General features: G+C 35.6%; 1 long non-coding RNA gene across 1 annotated transcript; it reads right to left on the bottom strand.

Annotated features, from left to right (window-relative positions):
- Positions 1-2,555: 2,555 nt before the first annotated feature.
- On the bottom strand, positions 2,556-7,708 carry LOC136851411 (uncharacterized). Its single transcript, XR_010856868.1, has 3 exons — positions 7,582-7,708; positions 4,190-4,310; positions 2,556-3,568 (listed from the first exon to the last, which is right to left on the bottom strand). It is a non-coding gene; the product is annotated as an uncharacterized lncRNA (long non-coding RNA).
- Positions 7,709-24,059: the final 16,351 nt, after the last annotated feature.

Genomic DNA, 24,059 nt, shown 5'->3' with positions numbered 1-24,059 from the left:
GACTGAGATACTTGTCAGATATCTTAGTAGTGTGTATACTATCTGACACTTATGACTTTTTTCCAGTGTATATTAAGGCTTACGAATAAAATGACAATTTCTGAATTTAAGAGAAATGATCACTTCTAAATTTAAGAGAAATGATCACTTCTAAATTTAAGAGAAATGATCACTTCTGAATTTAAGAGAAATGACAACTTCTGAACTGAGAGAAATGACAACTTCTGAACTGAGAGAAATGACAACTTCTGAACTGAGAGAAATGACAACTTCTGAACTGAGAGAAATGACAACTTCTGAACTGAGAGAAATAACTTCTGAACTGAGAAAAATGACAACTTCTGAACTGAGAAAAATGACAACTTCTGAACTGAGAAAAATGACAACTTCTGAGCTGAGAGAAATGACAACTTCTGAGCTGAGAGAAATGACAACTTCTGAACTGAGAAAAATTACAACTTCTGAACTGAGAAAAATGACAACTTCTGAAGTGAGAGAAATGACAACTTCCGAACTGAGAGAAATGACAACTTCTGAACTGAGAAAAATGACAACTTCTGAAGTGAGAGAAATGACAACTTCCGAATTGAGAGAAATGACAACTTCCGAATTGAGAGAAATGACAATTTCTGAACTGGGAGAAATGACAACTTCTGAATTGAAGACAAATGACTTTCTGAATTTAGAGAAATAACAATTTAAAGAAATGAATTTCTGGATCTAAAAATGTAGCAATCAGGTAGTTTCGGGGCTCAGGTCTAGGGCATCAAAGATGGGCAAAGCAACTGACCTATGAAAGGCATGTAGCTTTCATTCAGGCTTACGTCATCAAAGACGGGCCAAAGCAACGTATTATGAATAATCAAGTTTAGGTTTCTTAGATTACATCAAATACACAGAAGTGTAACCACCAATAATGAGAATCTCAAACCAATTAGACTATTGGATACGAGCTCTACAAGAACAAAAGATGCACTGGTCCAATTTAGTCACTGTCTTAAAATCTTCAGTAGCTTCCAATTCCATAATCAACCATTTAATATAATCAACCATTTAATTTTAGTTACTAAAGTAGCTGCACAGAAAATTTGGCTCCAGTTACCAACTGCCTCATGCCACATTCATCTTTTCATAATCAACTAATCAGTATTAGTAGAGAGATGTCAAGTGGTAGCTGATCCTTTGAGATTACTCATATTAGATCGATTTCAAAGTGACAACAGAACAAAGCATCGAGTGTTGTCATACAAGGTCACATATTTGCTGTCCCAAGAGCTAACTGTCCCTTCTTCCCAAACATCAGTTCTTAGGCGATTTTGCAGATTAAAACATTGCCTGAAGGACAAAAATGGGCCATAATTACTGGCATGTCTGCTGCCTCAAAGTAATACTTGACTGAAATCAGGACCATACTAAAGTTCCCGTGAGGATATTACCGGCCCACTGTCCCTGAGCAATCTAAATGACTAGCGTGTCTCCTGAGGATATGAAGGCAAAGAGCTTCTGGTGTATTTACACTCGTAAATACAAAGGCCTCCTCCACCTTCCTTCCCATTTCAAACCAAATCAAAATTCTGAAATGAGCCACAACTGAAATTGTGATTTATCTTACAGCTCTCCAAAGACTGGCGAGATGACTGTACATCTCATCATAGCTGAACTTATTTTTCGAGGTTGATGAAAAATATCAAAAATCACATCTGAAGCAGCCACTGTGACAAGCTCACCTATCAGCAGTGCACCGACATTACTGAGGTCTCTTAAATATCCAAGTGAAACTTTCACCTGTAGCTTGCACCAGCCTTTTTTTTTTTTTTTGCCTTGCCCCTAGGTTAGTTTAGGTTAGGTTGGGTTGGATTCGCACCTCGTGTGGAAAACAAAGACTATTTTCAAGAAAATTCTATGGTTAGTTCTCAAGACATGGCGTGCCGCCATAGATACAAGTCTCTATGGGTTTAAACTAAGGTAATCACCATAAAATTAACTTCGATGCCTTTTACCACCAAATATTGGTAATCTCAAGAGCAAACATCTAACACAACCAAGAGCCACAAACTGACTAAACTATTCAATGGCAAAGGCTACAGCACTGATTCCAACAAACAAGAACCACTTAGCACTGTCGCTACTGGATAGATCACAAATTCACCAATATTTTTGTCAACCAGTATTCGATCATACCACTGACTATTGAATGGCAATGGTAATACACCAAAACCAGTTATTCACAAAAAAATACAGGTTAGGCCAATCCCTCGAGCGATTAATAGAGGACTAGATGTTCTGGTTTCGACAGGGCTAGGCTGACCTACCTGACCTTTAGTCTCAATAGTGGTTTGGTGCATACACCAACCTCTTGGCCCTTCATGAAGATAGACTTCATGAAGGTAGACTACATACATCAATACCAAAGACTTCTGTATTAAATTTAGTCTTGCAGCTTCCAGCACTAGTGAGACTAAGGTATCTAAATACTGGGTTATCTCCCACAAAAATTTTCAAGAGATGTAGGACTAAAGAATTTAAGATTGAACAAGGTTTATTGAAAGCTTTCATTAAAATGGTTTTAGTTTTATTAAAAATATTTAAAGTCTTTATATAATAATTTCTATGTACCACATTATAATCAAAGTATTTATTTCATACTAGAATCAACGAACTACAAAAATATTAACCAAACTAAAAATTTTTAAGTACTGTACAGTGGTTTTAATTATTGGTTTTAGTACCAGCGGTTTTCATTTAGTATTTCTGGCAAACCTCAAATATTGTAGCAATCTGTCTTGTTGACTATAATACAAAAAATTAAACGAACTGCACTTAGGAAGGAACAGCCATAACCCTGCTGGGCGAGAACATTGGTCCAGAAGTTCAAGGAAGGAATATCAGAAGATATGGTGAGGAGTACTTCAGAATTAGTTGGGTTTTCTTCAGAAGTTAAGTTACACCAAGAAAACATTAACCCCATGCCATGAACTATAGCTATCAAAATACCCTCAACACTTATGAAAGTGAAAAATTTGTTAAATATTCATATTGTCTACCACACGAACATAAGGGGACTATCCTGACAAAGTGACTTGAGTAACATCTGAAACTCACTACGAGCACATTTAAACAAATTTTCAGTTCACAGTTAAATTTTCATGCTAACTACTGGAGCACTAAGCATGCCTACCTTCAGTGCTGAACTTTATAAAAAATATATTAAAACTTATAAATTTGGTTTTTACCTAATATGAAAAAGCACTAATCTAAGTCAGTGTCGATTCTTGAAACTTTCCTCAAGTTCTTAATGCCAATTGATTATGGGAAATTAGGAGTTATGGGTTGGAGTATCTAGTGCCTCAGCATTGATTAAAAAGCTTGAAGATGCTCATACTCAATCTAAATTCCTCGATTCAAATTCCTGGGAAGATTTCTCGGAGTGACTTGCCCAATAGGTCCCAATTCCGATAAATTCCTCGATCCAAATTATCAGGAAAATGCGTCTCAGGAAGTGACTAGTCGGTTAGGTTGCTGACTCAAGTTTGACTCCTCAGCCTGAGATGTTGTAATGGCTCAATTCCTGCAAAAGGGAAAATCCCATTTTAAAACTGCACAATTTCTAATGCATTTCGAAAGCACTGTAAACTTCACAAAGTGTCTTAATCCCTAAGGGGTTGTGAATAACTTATTGCTATGAAAAATGAAAGTATGAACAAAGAAGCCTTGGAAGTGATTCTGAATCTCAAAAATATTAACATCCCATAAAGCAAATGGGTTTTCATAGATGGCCAAAACTAGGGTTAAAGTCTTAGGGCACTCAAATGTGTCATTAAAAATTAACATAAAACATTTACCTAACAAGGGTAAAAGTCTTAGGGCACTCAAATGTGTCATTAAGAATTAACAAAACATTTACCTAACATATCCAATATTTGAAATGAGTTGCAAATCCACTTGTGAAAGCTTCTGAGAGCTACCCATGTACTTTTTCTTCGAAGGTATTTAGTTCAAACTACAAAATTTTACCTTCAACAAACTACAATTATTACTTTAAAAAACCGATAGGGTAGGTCCAGTATGCATCTCGTAATTTTCAAGGATTATCCTAATACTGGATGCTTAGTAATATAATGGCCAATGAAATCGCTACAATTATCAAACTAAAATTAGAACAAATCAGAACTAAATGAAACAATTTTACCTTAATAGACTTCACTGCAATCAGCTTTCCACATCTGATTATAGTACTCTGATGTTAGTTTTATTCACTGCTGTTTTATTAACTACTGCTCTGTCTTCTCTAATTCAAGTTGAACCTTCACCTGAAATATAGTTGTCATTTAATTTGTTGCAAGAGACCAACAATTCACATAATAGTTTACACCAGATTTCAAAGATTTGGCCTTCCTTTGTTGACAAATTTGTCCAAAGCAGGCATTCAGACTTCCGTATCACAATTCACTTTTCCCTAATTAATTTCGTCCAAATGATTTTAGTTTAATATTTTAAAACTTCGTGGAATTTTGACATATGAATTACACTGCTCTAAAAGAATGCCCAATGATTCATGTTCTAGAACCAGAATGGCTAACTTCAACGATTGAGGCTACAGGGCTGCAATTTGGTATGTTTGATGATTGGAGGGTGGATGATCAACATACCAATCTGCAGCCCTCTATCCTCAGTAGTTTTTAAGATCTGAGGGCACACAGAAAAAGTTCTGACAGACAAAAAGCCATCAAGAGTTCTTTTACAGCCAACTAAAAACTGGTTATTAAAATACCTACTACTTTAAATATTTCTTTCACTGTCCCCTAAGTCACCTGCTGGGCTTTTCCTGGCCACATCCGTCACTTCATTCTGTCTATGCTCAAAGTCCTGATTATTCAACCCAACATTTTCCTTCAGCATTTCACACCACATATCTCGTTCCCGAAAAATCTTGAGACTAACCAATTATGGATCCCTTAACTCAGCCCAATTTCATTACATTCTAACACCACTGAAATTTAAGTGTTCCTTTTGGCGTGCATGGTTTTTAGGTCTCCAAAAAATCTCATCAACTAGTCCTTATCTGCACCCAGCCCTTGTTATACAACTAAGCGAACAATCTCAAAGTAAAATTCACTGCTCACTTATTACTTATCCTTTTCCCTTCTGGGCTGAAGGAAATCTCCAATAAATGACCTACTGCCTTTTATCCGCAAGGCTAGACATTTTCAGCGGCTGTTCATAGTGAAAGCCACCACAAAGTCACGAAACTATATCATTTCTCGACAGTAAGGAGAAAAGCAATTTAAGGCTCCTGGGTTCCATGGAAATTTTACAAATGCTTCCATACTCTACAATTCCTCTTCTCAGTGAACATATGTTTAAACTTGGCATTACATTTCTGTCATTTATGTACAAACTTTCGAAAGGCTGGTAAAATAATGTGTAAATTTAATCTAACGTGCATCCTAAAAAATCCCTAAAAGAACGATCACTAATGACCTGTTTCCTTCAGTTAAGGCCAAATGTAATGTTAAGTTTCAGAAAAAATTTCACTGATCAAAAAATTTAAATGAGCTAATTAAGGAAACTAATTACGTTAGCTAGCACTTACACATTCGGTTAGGCACCTCGTGCGGTGCACTGTAGGCATTACTTAAGGTTCTTTGCAGCGTGCTCTCGGCCCCTGGCTGCAACCCCTTTTGTTTCTTTTACTGTACCTCCTATCATTCTTTCTCCCATCTTCCTCCACCCTCTTTAATTGATTCATAATGCAACTGCTTTGAGGTTTTCCTCCTGTTACACCTTTCGAACCTTTTACTGTCAATTTCCGTTTCAGCGCTGAATGACCTCATAGGTTTGGCCTTTGGCCTAAATTCTGTATTCACTTCAGTTAATTCAGTCTGACAATTACATAATGTAAACATTCCATTAAATCTCAATACGGTGAAAAAACAGGAATCTTCACCTTAAATGACAGTTCTCGATAATAGAGTTGATTTTGGTACCAACTCTTAATACCCTTAAGCCGGATTGCATAAATAACTTTACTGAAAAATCACTCAAGATATGATCGCTGAATAGCTACCCAATTTATTTGCATAATGTGTCGATTTAATTAGACTCCCGTTCAGTGCAAATAAGGTAAGGATGAATAACAATTTCGTCTTTTCATCTGAAAATGTGGTTACGTGGACTAAGTTAAACCAAACTGGTTACTTGGTATTTTGGAATTCAGGCGTTGCTTAAACAGCCTTCAGGTAAACATCTTTAATAAATGCTGTATTTCAGTTTTTCTCCACCCCAAAACTCTACACAGTGTTCCCCCACAATATATTCAGATTTAAGGATGTTCTGTATCAGATTTACTACAGAAATGAGTGTCGGGCTTTGAAAACGCCCACTAAAACGCTACATTTTAAGGTGTTTAAAGAAATATGTACCTAAAACTACACAAAATCTGATAACTCCTACTAAAACATTACAATTTCAACTCTAGCGCAGTCACATTTTAAAGAAAATTTTCCCTTAAATTGCATAAAATCTGATAACGGCCACTAAAACACTACATTTTCAATTAGTGGAATCAGTTTAAAAATTTACCTTAAACTGCACAAAATCTGATAGCGCCCACTAAAACACATTTTCAACTGAGTGCAATCAGTTTAAAAAAAATCAACCTAAAGTTGTACAAACTGATAGATCAGGTTACAATTGGGGTTCACACCCTTGGCAAAAGGACCTGGTTCCCTGGGTTAAGCAAGGGTAGGTTTAGGTTAGAATGTACCCTGTAATTATCCTTGCTATTTTGGCATGTTTTAAACATTTCTTGCAGATTATTACATTATCAGCATATTTTACTTATTTTGTGACTACTTTTCTTACCAACCTGTTCAGGCCACTGCACTTTTCCACTTTTCCACTCAAATTCACTTCTCTCATTACAATATCCCACAACTTTGGAGACCAGGGCTGAGAGAAAATTATTTTACCACTAATAGTTAACTTTGAGACAAGATGCCCAACTGATATAGTCTGCTTTTTTAAGAAAATCAGCACTACCAAATAACTGCTATTAATCATATCCACAAAACTAAAATACCAGTTTGTTCTATTTCCATCGCACTGAAAAAAGGATATGTAATCCGCATTACTGAGCCTCACGACCTTCCTTAACCTTAAAACTTTTAAAACTCGTGTAAAAACACAAGCCTCAAATTAAGCGTACCCACTTGAGCTCGAGTCAATTGGACAAAATTTTCTTATGCACTAATTCATAGGCTCTACAAGAATTATATTTCTGAACCACTGTTAAAGCAAAATATCTTCACCGAAAATGAATGATAAAACATTTAATATCATTGACCAAAGGCACTATGGGTACCACGATTAAAAAAAAACTGATATCCACCAATCCAAAGTTTATTTCTGAACCACCGATAAAGTACAAAAATTACTTTCACACGGAAAACTGAAAGATAAACCCTTAATATCATTGACCAAAGCCATTAAGTTACTGCAACTGTACAAAAAAACTTGATATCCATCAAAAACACTATGATTACCACAATTATATAAAACCACCTTAAAAAGATTCTTTACCTTTCTAAAGATTTCCAACAGATAACAGTCAACAACAATCAACCTCAAGGTTTCAGGACAAAAACATAAAATGACCCACGAAGTTGAACAGCAATGGCGAAGTGAAAACCAAGGACTCTAAAGAACACGATCTCGCTGTTAAGAGAAGTGACGTCACGCCTTACTACACGAACGACATCTGTTGGCAACTTGAGTTACTATAATAAAAAGACAAACTTAGAGAAAAACAATGCATTCTCGTAAAATAAGTAGTCTCGATATTTGAGTTTATTTTGTTGTTAGGTCTTAGTAGCCATAAAACGAAATGCGTCATTAAGTTTACTGAAAGCAAATTCATGGACAATAGAGTTACTACAAATAAACAAACCTGAAAAGAAAACAATGCATTCTCGTAGTTTTACACTGTAACTACATGAAGTGCAACAAAGTTATAGATAATTCTCTCGACGATACTTCTATGGAAGATGTTTTGATATTTCCGAGCTAAATTCATATTATGAAAACTTCTCTGGCGTTTAAAAGTTCATAACTAATTAGGGTGGCCATGAGGAACATTTGGGAAATGCACAAATTATGATAATTTTCTTTCTGCACGTCTTAACAGAACTGATGTTCTTTGGGCGAAAAGAGGGTTGGATAAACACTCAATTCACATTTACATAATAAATTTACGATACTGAAGTAATATATGGGCTAGAAAATTATTAATGCCGTGTATTTCATTATTCGTGATGACAACGATCAGACGAGAGAGGGAAAAGAAAGTCTTAATAAGTATCTTTTTTTTTATTTTTATCAACGTGGCAAATCAAGTTTTGGAAGCGTATGAATTTCGGTGAAAAAATAGGTTGTACGCTTCTCTAAATGAAAGTTGCCTTGAAACGAACATTGGCCACGGAGGGGAGAGAGAGAGAGAGAGAGAGAGAGAGAGAGAGAGAGAGAGAGAGAGAGAGAGAGAGAGAGAGAGAGTAATGATGGTTATGTTTTCTCTTTACATTTATCTTCCACAGAAAACGAAATTTTCGTGGCTAACTAAACCATTTTCACAAATTGACTCATTTCCGCCCACTCACATTCCCGTTTTCTTTCTTTAATATTGCTGTTCAACCTCTCTAATATTACCTCTTAGTGCAACTAGGATTATCAGGCCTTATAATTCATCTCATTAATTTCCTAGGTCTATATTACTGTCCAACCACTCCAACTCCTTTTCACTCTCCTTTCACTCTCATTTCACTCTCTTTTCACTCTCCACGACTTACTTTATCATCATTCGTTATCAAACTTCCATTCCCTTAAAAAAAAAAACTCCAGACATAGGCCTATTAATTAACAAAAGCCAAGTTGATTTTGCTATTGTTTCACAGAAGTGTCAATATTATATACATATACATATACACATATATATATATATATATATATATATATATATATATATATATATATATATATATATATATATATGTATGTATGTATAATGGACATTGGCAGGTGATTCAACTATCTTTTTTTATAGAAACTCACCAACTCATATAATCTCGTCATCATCAGCAATTTTCCAAAAAATAATAAAATAAAATAAAAACATTTTAGTTTTGGAAAGAAAAATGACATCAAATATACCTATAAGGAAACAACAGAATATATACTCTTAAATATTGACGGAATGTCTTCTTTACAGGTGAACTGGCTAACACGAATCTACTAGAGAGAGAGAGAGAGAGAGAGAGAGAGAGAGAGAGAGAGAGAGAGAGAGAGAGAGAGAGAGAGAGAGAGAGAGAGAATATCTTAGTTTATAACGCAATATAAAAACTATGACTACTTATTATATATATATATATATATATATATATTATATATATATATATATATATATATATATATATATATATGTATATATATATATATATATATATATATATATATATATATATATATATATATATATATATATATAAAATCACAGCTTCCAAAACTATGAGAGTGAATAATCGAGTGGTCTATTCCACGAGGCAGCCAAAGCCAGGAACGCGTCCTCTGTCCAAGAGAGGACTAGTCTTATCTCCACCCTCCTTGGGGAGCTGAGTGCCTTCAGGAAATCTCCCGAGCGCAGTTGTCTCTCTCTCTCTCTCTCTCTCTCTATCTGATGCAGAGCCTGTCCCCAATTCGCTTGAATAAGACGCGGTTGCTGCCGTGGTTGTAACTGGCCGGGAGGTTGGAGTTGTACTTACAGTTGCTGATGAATGAGCAGTGGTAGTCCCTTTGGTCGAAATGGGTCTCAGAATTATTCTATTTTATCTCTCTTCTCATCTTTAATTTCTCTGTTCTTGACGGATCTTTTCCTAGATGGTGACCCCCACGGGTTTTAACCCGGTATGTGTCCGCCTTTGCGGCGTGTTTAGTACAAGGTCGTTGGGGATGACCGTAAAAATATAAACAAAAACTGTAAATATAAAGATAATGACCCCCAAGAAATATTAGTCCTAGATAACGACCCCCGAAAACCCTTGGGGGTCACTATCTAAGAAAGATCTTTCGTGGCTAAATGACCCATTTTTCTCCCTTTTTTAATCTTCCATAACCTGATTTCAATGGAGGATTTAGTAAGAAAATATTTCAACAATTTAACCAAAGATTAGTTCTACGAGCTTCGATGAGCAAGAAGCCTTGTCAACACTTGAGAATAAATTGGTTAAAATTTCCCGTGCATTGAGAAATTCATCAAAATGAAAAGCAGTTGATTAGATGATGATCATCTGTCCATCTCCTCTGACTTAATTCGAATCGACGACTCGGAAGAATGGTATGAGGGTTTCTGCGTCCTCCTCCAACCCTGGAGTTGTCACTTGAGTTGTAGGGCCAAAGGAAGAGGTTTCAGTAATCGCTGTCGCGGGTGATGTTGACGTCACATCGGTTGCGTCTGGCAGAGTTTCAGTGGCTGCTGTTTTTGCTGTTGTTATTGCTGTTGTTGTTGGAGTGACTGTTGGCGCAGCATCTGGTATAGCTTTTGTTGTTGTTGGAGTGACTGTTGTTGTAGTATCAGTTGTAGTTTTCAATATTGTTGTTGTTGTTTTCGAACTCGGAGTCCTGCAAAGATGCTTCTCCCGGCTCCTTCTTTTCCCGCCACATTTTTCCTTGCCTTTCTTCTTCTTCTTCTTTTTCTCTGCTCCTGTTTTTCTCCTCTCCACTCTTTCGGCGTCTCTCCACTTTCCTCTTCTTCTCTTTTTTCCTCTTCTTCCTCCATTGTCTCTGTTGCAGGGGAATAGCAAAAGTAATTGGTAGCAGTCCCACAGAAAGGAAAAGGACATCTGTTGGTCTTTTCTGGATGTAATTGGCGTTCATCGAATACTTGGCTTTTGCTTTCCCTAGTATTTTGTCTAAAAATTTATCCAGCACTGAGAGAAAATATTTCATCTAAAACTACCAGTGCAGAAGATTTAGAAGACCATCAGATTCCTTCTAAAACTGGTTGTTCAGTAGATTTAAATATTTAGAATAATTTTACAATATTTTCTTCTGATAGAAAATATTTTATCTAAAACTACCAATGCAGAAGATTTAGAAGACCATCAGATTCCTTCTAAAACTGGTTGAATAATTTTTACAATATTTTCAGTATTTTTTAAAGAATTTAGAACATCAGATTATTCCAAAAACTATCAGTATTTTTAATGAATAAAAATAATTCTATCATATTTAGGAACACTAACTCAGCAGAATTTGGAGAACTTCATATCTCATCTAAACCTATTTAAAGTTCTTGAAATATCTAATTTATTGACAAAAACACCAGGTTTAAGTTGTTTTATTTAACCTTCGATTGCCTTTTTTGACAATGTCCAAATCGAAAACAATAACAGAAAGCGACGTGTTTTGAACCTGTAGAAGAAGAATAACATATCAGTCGATTGAAACCGTTTCACGTTTTATTCAAATAATTATATTCACTGGAATTGCCAGATTCCGGGCAAATTTCCTCTCATTCAGAAAAAAAAATTATTCAGCGGCATAAATTACGGTATAAAAAACGAAGTGACAATTTTAGGAATCCTAATCAGTTTCAGAGAATTATTCCACGACAGGGATTCAGCGGAATGAAATTGCCACTGAAACTCAGAAAATCACACAAACATTAAAAAAAAAAAATTATTCTACAATAAGCTACCCAAGACCATGCAAATCTCTCCTGTCTTATCGCAGTTATATTTATTAAATAAGAGAACTTTGACATCGTATCAGTTTAAAATTCAACCGTGATTATTATTATTATTATTATTATTATTATTATTATTATTATTATTATTATTATTATTATTATTATTATTGTTATTAATATTATTATTATTATTATTGTTGCTGTTTTACTCATGAATTGATAAGTGCTTAGTAACTCATATCAAATATTCTTAAACTGTCTTGTGTATGTATGTATGCATGTAAATATATATCTATAGATATATACACATAAATATTTATATCTATACATATATATATTTATATACATATAAAATATATATATATATATATATAATATATATATATATATATACTGTGTACATATATATATATATATATATATATATATATATATATATATATATATATATATATATATATAAGTAATAAAATTCATGAAAAATTATCATTATCACTCAAAAGTCAGGTGTAGGACTGAATGCCCAGAAGAACCGTTTCAGCCGTAACGTCAATTTCTAACGCACAAAGCTATGGAGAAAAGAGAAAATGGAAGTCGTAGATTCAAGGGTCTGAATATGAATAAAACTTGATGCACTTCGAAAATTTTGAGAAAAAAACAGATTCTTAAAACATTCAAATCAGACTGAAAATACTTCGACTTTATGAACACAAAGTAGAAAACGAGACAATAATCTGGAAATCGTTTTGAATAAAACACATGTAACACATGCCTTGAAAATGGATTATAATGCCACATTATTATTATTATTATTATTATTATTATTATTATTATTATTATTATTATTATTATTATTATTATTATTATTATTATTATTATTATTATTATAAAAATTATTATTATTATTATTATTATTATTATTATTATTATTATTATTATTATTATTATTATTATTATTATTATTATTATTCAGACGATGAACCCTATTCATATGGAGCAAGCCCACCACATAGGGGGCCACTGACTTGAAATTCTTCAAGCTTCCAAAGAATATTATGGTGTTCATTCGAAAGAAGTAAACAGGAGGTAAAGGGAAATACGGAAAGATGAGATCAGCTGTAAGGAAAACAGATAAACTAACAAATTAAAAAATATATAAATTAAAGAATGTTAATAATCGGAAGCAATGAAAAACGAACAAAAAAAGTTTTCCATTCTCCCAAAAAGAAAAATCGGACTTGTACCGATAGAAATAAAACAGAAAAGTTGGGGGTGTTCCAAATTGGAAAAAATAGGAAAGGGAAAAAATCTTGGATTGTTACCAAAAAAAAAAAGGAAAATGCAAAAAAGAAAAAAACTTAATAAAAATAATACTCACTCTTCCACCTCGTCGAAGATTTCCCGTTTGTCCCTGACGACTGAAAAGTATCCTGAAATCAAAGAAAAAAAAATTATTATTATTATTATTATTATTATTATTATTATTATTATTATTATTATTATTATTATTATTATTACTCAAATAAAAAAATATTTTATTATTTTTATTTTTAGTCTTGTTTTTCTATTTTTATTTTTTTTTTTTTTTTTTTTTATTATTATTATTATTATTATTATTATTATTATTATTATTATTATTATTATTTGGCTTATTAGAATTTATCTTAAAGTGTCTTTTCTATCTTATTATTATTATTATTATTATTATGTTTATTATTAGTCTTTTATTAAAATATTATTATTATTATTGATTGTTATTATCATTATTGCCCGGGCAGCCAATCATATTACCCGAAAGCTGGTCATCTTCTCAGACCTTCTGCAACCACCGATTCAAGCATCGAATCCAGACGAACGATTTCTGAAATCATAAAAGACTTTTTGCACACGATTTTTCAAAGCATCGATGGTGGTCAGGACCTAAAAATGAGGAAGAAAAAATAAAAAAAAAAGTTTAAGTTTACTCAAGCATAAATATGACGTATCTACCATGTCTCTCTCTCTCTCTCTGGGCTCTCTCTCTCTCTCTCTCTCTTCTCTCTCTCTCTCTCTCTCTCTCTCTCTCCCTTATTCTGTAGTGAGAACGATAACGAGGCAAATATTTACCTCAGTGTAAAGCTAAACGGACTCTCTCTCTCTCTCTCTCTCTCTCTCTCTCTCTCTCTCTCTCTCTCTCTCTCTCTCTCTCCTTATTCTGTATTGAGAACGATGACGAAACAAGTATTTACTTCAGTGTCATACTAAACGGACTCTCTCTCTCTCTCTCTCTCTCTCTCTCTCTCTCCATGACACCAGATAACCCTTAGTTACTTAGTTGTTCTTGCCATTTCTATCGAATATAAACACAAAACAGTCTACGGAAATTACATTTAATCTTTTCACAGACCTCGTTCATCTTTCATTTCCAGTCGATACCAATTCTTCTTGGAATGGAATGGAATATAGAGTTTAGGCCAAAGGCCAAGCACTGGGACCTATGAGGTCACTCAGCACTGGAAAAGAAATTGAGAGTAGGTAGGTCTGAAAGGCGTAACAGGAGGAAAACTCGCAGTTAGACTATGAAATAATTGTTAGGAGAGGGTGGAAAGGAAGATGGAAGAAAGAGAATACGAATGGAGGTACAGTAAAAGGAACGAAAGCGGTTGCAGCTAGTGGCCGAAGAGACGCTGAAAAGAACCTTTAGTAATGCCTACAGTGCACCTCACGAAACGAGAGAGTGTTAGTTTGACGCGGTCTTCCAAGAACAACTTCCAAAGAAAACCATTTAGTAGCATTAGTAGTAGTATCAAACAGGATTTGCCTCTGAAACGGCTCCCTATCTCTTCAGTGGATTTAAAGACGTCTAGGTTCGTGAATATGCGAACTTCGCCTTATCCGTTTGCTTGTCTTCACGGATTAAAAATCAACTGCGGATAATAAGTAATGATTCTCCAATTCGTTTTCTAGGGCTTATTAATGTGTATACATTTTTTTGTATTTTTATCTATGCTGGTTATCTCTAAACTGGCTTTTTCTATCCCTTAATAATTCTAATATTTCTCTGGGTCTATAATAATAATAATAATAATAATAATACTCATAGTAGCACGAATCTTGAAATGGAGAAACAAATCTACAGTGATGTATGGGTAAATAAATTTAAAAATAAATACCTACAGAGAGCTTTCGGAAATTTATTCGACTCTCCTTTTCAGTTCCTGAAAGCACTCTGTAGAGATTTTTTTTTTAATATATGCACCCATGCATAACTGTGGATCTGTTTCTTCAATAATAATAATAATAATAATTCAGGACGTTTCTGGTGGTATTAGCGTTAGGAGTGTTGTGTGATATCTACGGAATAGAATTATTGCTGGAAACATGAATGGGTAAGAGAAATATTAAAGCTTAATTGTAACCAAAGTAACTAAGGAACAAGTTACGGTAACTTGAAGATGTGACGCCAGTAACTCTGATAAATAAACAAAATTCCGAGATTTGGATTCTGGGTGATAATTCTTGCGCCATGACAATTCGATTGCAGAACGAAGTTGTTTTCCGTCGGCATTTTTTGGAAATAAAAATCCGTGGTGAAATTCAGATCATCTTCTCTTTCCCACCCACCCTTTTCCTCCTCCTTCTTCTTCTTCTTCTTCTTCTTCTTCTCCTTGGATATATATAGTTTGGGGCCAAAGGCTAAGCGCTGGGACCTATAAGGTCATTCAGTGCTGAAACGGAAATTGACAGTAAAAAGTTCTGAAAGGTGTAACGGGAGGGAAATCTCAAAGCGGTTGCACTATGAATCAATTGTTAGGAGAGGGTAGAAAGTAAGAGGGACTCTCCTCCTCCTCCTCCTCCTCCCCCTCCTTCTCCTCCTCCTCCTCCTCCTCCTCCTCCTCCTCCTCTTCTTCTTCTTCTTCTTCTTCTTCTTCTTCTTCTTCTTCTCGAAAGAGAATCTCAAGAAAACTCTCTAGCGTTCGAGTTCACTTACCTGGGCGAGAGCCATCGGCGTGGAAGGAGGCTTGGCTACCGAAAACCCTGTTGCCAACAAGGTTACAGCTAGGGGCACGGTCAGTGTTGCCGTCGGCAGATCCCGCATTTTCCGCGAAGTGATTTCTGAAACGAGCAGCCATGAAGTGGAGACGGATTTGGCGTGGTTATTTTTAATGTTAATAAGAGTTTCTTGTGAATTTGAAATAGCAGAATATTAATAAAAGTCACACGAAAGCTATGAATATATAATAATAATAATAATAATAATAATAATAATAATAATAATAATAATAATAATAATAATAATAATAATAATAGCTACTTCACGGCATTTAATCCGTATAGAGAATTCTGTTGTCTTAGGTAACAGAAATCTTTTAAGTTCTTAGAAACTTGATATACCAGCTGCATGCTGAATAATAATAATAATAATAATAATAATAATAATAATAATAATAATAATAATACACACCTAGCATAATACATAATACAATTTAGGCAGAAAGCCAAGCGCTGGGACCTATGAGGTCATTCAGCGCTGAAAGGAAAATTGAGAGTAAGAGGTTTGAGAGGTGTAACAAGAGGAAAACCTCGCAGTTGCACTATGAAACAATTGTTAGAAGGGGGTGGAAAGTCAGATGGAAGTAAGAGAATATGAACGGAGTTACAGTAAAAGGAATGGATGAGGTTGCAGCTAGGGGCCGAAGGGACGCTGCTAAGAACCTTAAGTAATGCCTACAGTGCACCACACATGAGTTGCACTGACGGCGGCACTACACACCCCTACGGAGAAAGGAAACATACAGGCCAACTTTTCTGATGTATAAATACATTGAAAATACAGGAAATAATAAAATTTAAAATAAAAAATTGAAAAACTAAAATAATTCAATTGCTTACCACAAGACGCAGAAACGTATCACAAATTCGTCCCAAAATTAACGAAAAACGAATGGGAGAAAATAATCCAGCCGATTACCTTAAAGGCAGGAGAAATTACATTCCACCTCGCTGAGTGGAGACATCCAAGAGAATGTCGTTTGGTCTCGCAATGATAAAATATATACGCAATGAAAGTCACTGGGAGCCGCGGGTGGGCGATAAAACTCTTGAAATCCGGTAGACGTGATTCACGGGTTACGATGAGTCAGCGTTTGCCCGCGGGAATTCACGCACATTTGTATTTATAATACGAGGTATACATAATGTAAATAATCTATATATATATATATATATATATATATATATATATATATATATATATATATATTATATATATATATATATATATATATAATATATATATATTCTATGCCTAAAAGGATCTCCGAGACTTTAACTCAGTGCAATAAGCAATCACAGATATTTGGTCACATGCGAGGGATTAAAATAAGAGACTCAGACTCATTAAATGTGAGAACATCATTCCTTTCTCGTCGACCGCCGTCGAGACCGAGACACTGATTGTTGACGTAAACTACTTGGACTTATGTATGTAAATGATTTACTGAAGCCATATGGGGGAAAGGGTGACTGTGAAAATAACTTAGGTGCAGTTTCCGTTTCAGTAAGTGCTTTTGACAACACGAGAGAGAGAGAGAGAGAGAGAGAGAGAGAGAGAGAGAGAGAGAGAGAGAGAGAGAGAGAGTGAGAGTCATTATCACATAACGCTATAATCGAATACCATGACTCGTCTCGATGTTTATTTTTAAGCTTTATGATGTTCGGTCTAGCGTGCTTGTCACTTGTTAACTAGTGTAATATGGCTGAAAATCAGTTATATGTTCGTTCGCGGGTCATATTTTGCTCCCTAACAAAAGCAGAGAGAAAATAACTTGTTCCTTTCGACGTTACGCTGCTCAAATACCGAACATATATAATAAAAGGTTTCCATTAGAATTCCTTCTTTCACTAAACTGCTACAATAACGCCCCGGGGAATAGATGTAAGAAGAATTTCAATTACCGGAACTCTTCCAGGTAGCGAGTCTCGTTTGGTGCCCTACAAACCCAGACTTAAAAAAAAAAAATACTTTCGTAATGCTTTGGGGGAATTACGAATTACAGAATAGGAGTGCCGGAAGAGGAGAGACCAGCTGTGTCATTCTTTTGTTACCGAGTCATAGACTATGCAATTTAGGCCGAAGGCGAAGCGATGGGACATACGAGGTCATTCAGGGATATTAGGAAAGTTGACAGTAGAATGGTTTCACAGATGTAACGAGAGGAAAACCTCGCAGTTGCACTATGAAACAGGTGTTAGGAGAGAGTGGAAAGTAAGACGGAAGAAAGAGAAAATAAACGGTGGTACAGTGAAAGGAACGAAAGGTGTTGTAGCAAAGAGCCTAAAGTATGACTACGGTGCACCGCGCGAGGTGCACTAACGGCGCCATTCCCCTACGGGGAAAACTTTAATAAAGGAATAGTGCAATGTTTTGATAACACGAAACTTAACCTCCAAAGGAAAATGTTCACTGCTTCAGTTTTCCCAAGAAGGGGTTATAGTTTCTTTCTGGGTTAAACTACGCTTGCATTTTTTTTTTTCACTTTCCCTTTTCCTAGCTTTCACTGTGCCACGGGATCTGGACTGGATAAAATATTGTGGCGGGGGGGGATTAACGCAAACTCATCTCGACTTTTAACAGAGGAACAAAATTATCACAAGCGGCTTCCTTTGTACCTTCAGTTTCCGAAAGAGCGCCAAGACACTTTCACATTTTGGTAACTATGTCGTGAACGGCTACACAACTACTAAAATTGAATGTCAAGAATGGCACTCTCTCATAGGCTCCGTACCCTCATCATTCAGCAAAGTGGTGGTATTATTAAACTAAGAAATCTGATTAAAGCCAATACTGAGCACTGATGTTTTGAGATATTATATTGACAAATTGCAGAATAAAGTAGAAAATCCTGACACAATCTAGAAATTAAACAAGTTTACAAGGCATTTACGATTGAAATTTAGGTTATAAATCCATGTACTGAGAAACTTTCAGCCATTCAGCCTCTTAGCAAAGGCTCGAGAATTCTAATTTCTTGAAGGCCTTCTTTGCATTGGTGAGTTTTACCAGGGGCCAGACAGCAGAATTTTGAGTGGATGGGGCCACCGTTAATTTTGTATGGTGGTATATGCTGTGCTTTGCCGAGATACTGGGATTTAAGTGAATCTGCTCCAGTTCTGTTTTGAGGACATCTGAAAACTCCTGTAGGAGGGTGTGGAGACTCATGGGACCCACCAAAGAGATGGACAGCTGTTTGGGACCAGTGGTGAGTGGTTTTGTCAAGGAGGCAGCTAGGTCCAAAACGCAGGGATAAACATCTACCAGCAGGCCAGTGTCTCCCAGAAAATCAGCACTGATCAAGGGCGTCAAGACGTCAGCGAAGAGGAACGCCCATTGGTAATTCTTCCCCAGTAGGTGGAGGGCGAGGGTTTGGTGGTCGTATAATGGTTATGTGACCACAGTTGACAGCGACTAGGCTGCCGTTTCAGGTCTTGAATCTGTCTTCTGCTATGCTGGGTGGGTCGACTTGAATACACCTACGTCTACCCTATCAATAACTTCCTGCCAGAAGTGCAGTCGATGTTTGGGCCTGATGGAGTACGCATCTGTTTGCTTTTCTACAGTTGCAGCTGGGGGCTGCTGATTTTTTTTTGGCTTTTCTGAACCTCCACTGGTATACACAGCTGAGGGCTGAGTGCAAGTTACCCTTTCTGTCGTGGATCGTAAGGGTACTTCTTTATGGCACTGGCTTGGTTTTCGTCGTCCTTGGCTTGACAGATGCTGTGGGCAGTGTGTCCCAAGACCTTGGAAAGCTCCAACACTGAGAGAGCAGCTCTGATATTGGTTAGGAGGCATCGGAGCCAAATTTCTCGAGAGAACCACCTTCTAGTGTTCTCCACCTGTGAGGAGTTCAGTCCAGTGTTCTTTTCCTTAAAGCAAAAGGCTAACAAATGAGTGCACCTGGTGGCCTAAGTAAAGCTGCATAACCACCTTTGGTTATGGCTGCAGTGCACAGTGATAAGTGCATTGACAGCTCTAAAACCCCTATAAGATTTAGCATTGCTTTGTTTATTCTGTCACAGGCTAATAATTCAGCCTTGCTCATTAAAATTTTTTCACTCAAAACAATCTATTTAATAAAAACTGGAAGACGACTCAAAAGGGGTTGTGCAAAATATCAGATTTGACTATTTACCCGCCAGTGCTGTTTTTTTCCAAAACCCACAAATGGTAATGGAAGTGTCCCTCACCACCTGAAGAACTTGAGACAACCCATTACATGGGTATATTTGACTTCAGACCAAAGCATACAGAATGGTTACTTACACGTTGGGAACTGTCGATACATTCGATAGCTTCTGCGATTCTGCATCTTGTAATTCCAATTTTCAGATACTGTATTAGTGATAAGGAAATAGCAACCTAGTCTTCATCATCCAGCTGCAGCAACTATGATTAATGAAGAATCCAAGATGGCACTAGTTATCTGGGGAACACATTTACTGACGTGTTAGTTACCTTCATCCGGTCAACGATGACCGAAATCCACATAATTCCATATTATTGCTGTTAATTTCAAAAAGGGTTACGTTCCAGACGCCCATTTATATGTTGAATTGTCTGCATGTTAGTTACCGTACTCTTCATGCCTATTTAAGTACAGCATGATATAAAATCAATATATTACTGTACGTTTTTTCATCCTAAAATACACTTTATATACGGTACTGTATGCACAGAATAGTTAAGGAAAACAAAATTTGAACTTACGGGTGGCAAGGGGGTGCACTTGCAACACAATCTTAATTTGCGATCCCATTTGTATCCCTGGATGTTTGTTAAGTTGAATGTTCATAAGCAGGGTGGTGTCTGTATATTTAAAGACAAGTGTAAAATTAACTTCGTTAAGTAGAAGAAATCTTTTGTTTCAGATTTACTCATTACTCAACTGTAATCAACAAACTTCACAGCACTAGTCACAAGGATTTCTTCTTTTAGATACTAAGAAAATAATTCATAAACACACTCCACTAGGACTTACAAAGTCCACACTCATCAAGAAATAAAGTCCTAAATGTGGGTACCAGTTACAGAGTGATTTGCCTGGCCCAATGTAGGAGGTACAACAGTTCTGAGCCAGTTAGCGGTGTCTGTCATTTACTTTCATCATTCCTTTTGATCTCTTCCTACTTAACTGTAAACTCTGAACTTTACCTTGCACAAATTTTCCAAAATTTTAAAATCAAATTGTAGTCCTTCAGATGAGTTATATGAGCAAGTAGGTAAGTCACCCGTGGTCACGTTGAAAAAGTAATAGGGGAATTGTGCTCCTATTATTTCTGAGATCTGCTACTTTACTTCTGTTCTGAATTCATCAGCAACTGCTAAAACTTAGAAGTAATTATCAGTAGTGACTGCAGCAAATCTCAACATGATGAGACAACCACTTGTATAAACTTCTCGCAGCATGAAGGCATAGTACATAAATTTCTTCTGGATATTTGGTACATATAAACATTCATATCAACAGACTGAGAGAAAAAATTGAAAAGTAAACTAGTGCGTAGTTATGCACTACTGTACTATGTCGCATTCTGAGCAAGACAAAATTATTTATAGTGCTCTCATGACCAAGTGGTCACCACTATCGAAAAGTAAAGATGCACTCAGGGAAAATCAAACACAGACTCTAAAATACACAAAGTTTGTTTTCTCTTACATTATTTACTGTCACTAAGATACAAGCAGTAGTCCTGAACTAAAATAAATACAATTTGTGAGAAATAAAAAATTCTTAATATAGAACTAGCATACGCAGGCCCTAGTGACAACGAACTCTCTTTACTCCATCCTAAAAAAAAAATGGCATAATTAAAAAAAAAATGAAGCATCAGTAACTGTAACTTAATTCCACAAAACGGGCTAATTAGTCCAGACCTACTGTTTTTCTTTTTTCTATAACACATGTACAAGGCTACGTACAGGAGAGAAGAGACGGCAAGGGAATCCGAACCTAAGCAATGATGCTTGGGATTCAAGGACGCTCACCACTCTGCAAAATAGGATCCAGGAACAGGTGCCTCCCGAATAAGAAACAAATTGCCTAAATATAGGAGATAAATATATAGATACATTATATAAATATTCATCAACATAAAGAACAACTCCTTGAAGGAAAGTGTGCTTTAAACCATATATAAAAAGAAATAACATACAAGTGCTCAAACTACTCATCTCGTACGACACTAAATGGTGGCTTCTGTCAATCAGAATATCTATTACTACTACTCACCAACTGATTAAGGAGAAACAAAGAAACACACAAATCTGGGATACAGCAACAGTGTTCCTTCATCATTTCCACGAAAGTCATTGACCAATGAATACGGGGAGAGTTTAGACTAGGATGCATAAAACAATGGACGATTTCAAAAATATCAAGAGGTCAGTCATAAATAAATACAAAATAAATCTTTTGCACTTTTATGCTGACGTGTCAAGAAACTACTGCTTGCTTCCTATTCAAACCAAGGTTTAATTCGCAGATAACCATCTATTAAAAGTTTCAACTTGAAACGGCTACCAGCATGAAGAACAGAGAAATGATGATGATGAGGATGAGCTGTGATTGACAATGATTTGAGATTCTCAAAATTACTGACTCACACATAGGACCAGTTTCTCAAAAAGTAAAATTCAAGACCAAATATCACTCCACAGTATTCCACACTAAAGGGCTGCTCATTAACTAATCCATAATATACAATATGTACAAAAAATAAAAAAAGTAATCAAACACTTAAAATATCTCTAGAATAAATTAACAAGATAAGTAGCATAAAGACACATAAGTATTGTACCAGTTATGATACAGAATTCATTTTGCTTCTGCACACTGACAATTTCATGTAATCCATACCAAGCTCTCCACAGCCGAGTTGCAACAAAAGTATACCGTCTTCTCCAAACTCTATCCAATCATAAAATAACATATTTGAGTATACCGTACAATACACATGGCATGTGTGCATGAAAGCAGTGCACCCACAAGAATATGAAATGTGTCTGAAACAAAGCACAATCAGGGAAGTGGAAAATAAAAAGAGCATACACACAAAACACACTGGCAACAGAAGTTTAGTGACTCACCTTAGGAATAAGGCAACAATTACCAGGAGATTACCAAGAGAGCATTTATACCAGGTCAGTACTGACACCCTGAAATTCCATTATATAACCAAGCCGACTACCTGAATTATCATCAAAGAAATGACAGAAAACCGTGAAAAAGATTAAGAGCACTGCTTCTGGCTTTGCTCTAAGGAAAGCCTAACTAAATACTATTTATTACTCTGTCGTAAAGAAATCGGTAGTGCACCACTTTTACTGCAGTAACTAACCCAACTACGAACCATGCAGAGACTCGCAAGCCATAACAGAAAATCTCCATTGCAACCTAAGCCCAGTTACAATTCAAATCTATTAGTTGTAAGACAGATGAATGGGTGACAAGAATATGATGAGGATGCAACTAAATTTTTTTTTTAAATACTCTCTCCTATATTTCAAAAGTGCCTTTTGGTTCAAAGGCAGACAAATTTAGGAAATGTTTCCAAAGACAAAATCCTCTGATTTTGTAAGCTAAACACTTATCAACTGTTAAAGAAGAAAAACCTACAATCTTAAAAAGGACAACTTTCTCTACTCTACGGCAACTGAACAGATTAAAACCATGGAACAGACTTTAATGATAAAAGATTTGCTAACACCCACAACTATTTTGTCGTCGGTGGAAGTTTTTTTTGCCTTCTGAGTAAACGTGTCCAATATAGTTACTAGCATACTTCTCTTCTGCTAAACAAGAGGAATAACAGATTTACTGAAAAGTAATAAAAGCAATGATTATAGTACACGTGCATGATAAAACTCCAGTGACATTTTAACTTAATAATCAAAGAAAATACTCTATTATATATAATGATGATGCACAGATTTTGTTATAAAGTGTATTTCTCAAAAGTTGAAAGTCAAGATGACTGAACAATTCACTAAAGGACTACCTAACCATGAGATATTTATACCTCACGGAAAAAAAGCTAGTAAAGGCCAAAAACTGTATACACACTTATTCTGCTTAAAATCTAGCCATGACATTCTAAATATTGTTTATACTTTTCGTTACAATCTAATGTGGTAGCCCTTTCGTCCAGAAAAATTTCCTACTGACAATTTATAAAAAACGGCTATCTAATGACGTGGTGAAACTACGAGCGTTATCATCAGCAGGAGGACACAGCGAAAAATTTCCAAAAATATAGAAATGGATCTCATCAGTGAAAAGAACAT

Source organism: Macrobrachium rosenbergii, chromosome 23 (assembly GCF_040412425.1).
Source record: "Macrobrachium rosenbergii isolate ZJJX-2024 chromosome 23, ASM4041242v1, whole genome shotgun sequence".
Lineage (NCBI taxonomy): Eukaryota > Metazoa > Arthropoda > Malacostraca > Decapoda > Palaemonidae > Macrobrachium > Macrobrachium rosenbergii.
Note: the sequence above shows the minus strand (reverse complement) of the source record. Positions and strands in the feature narration are given on the sequence as shown.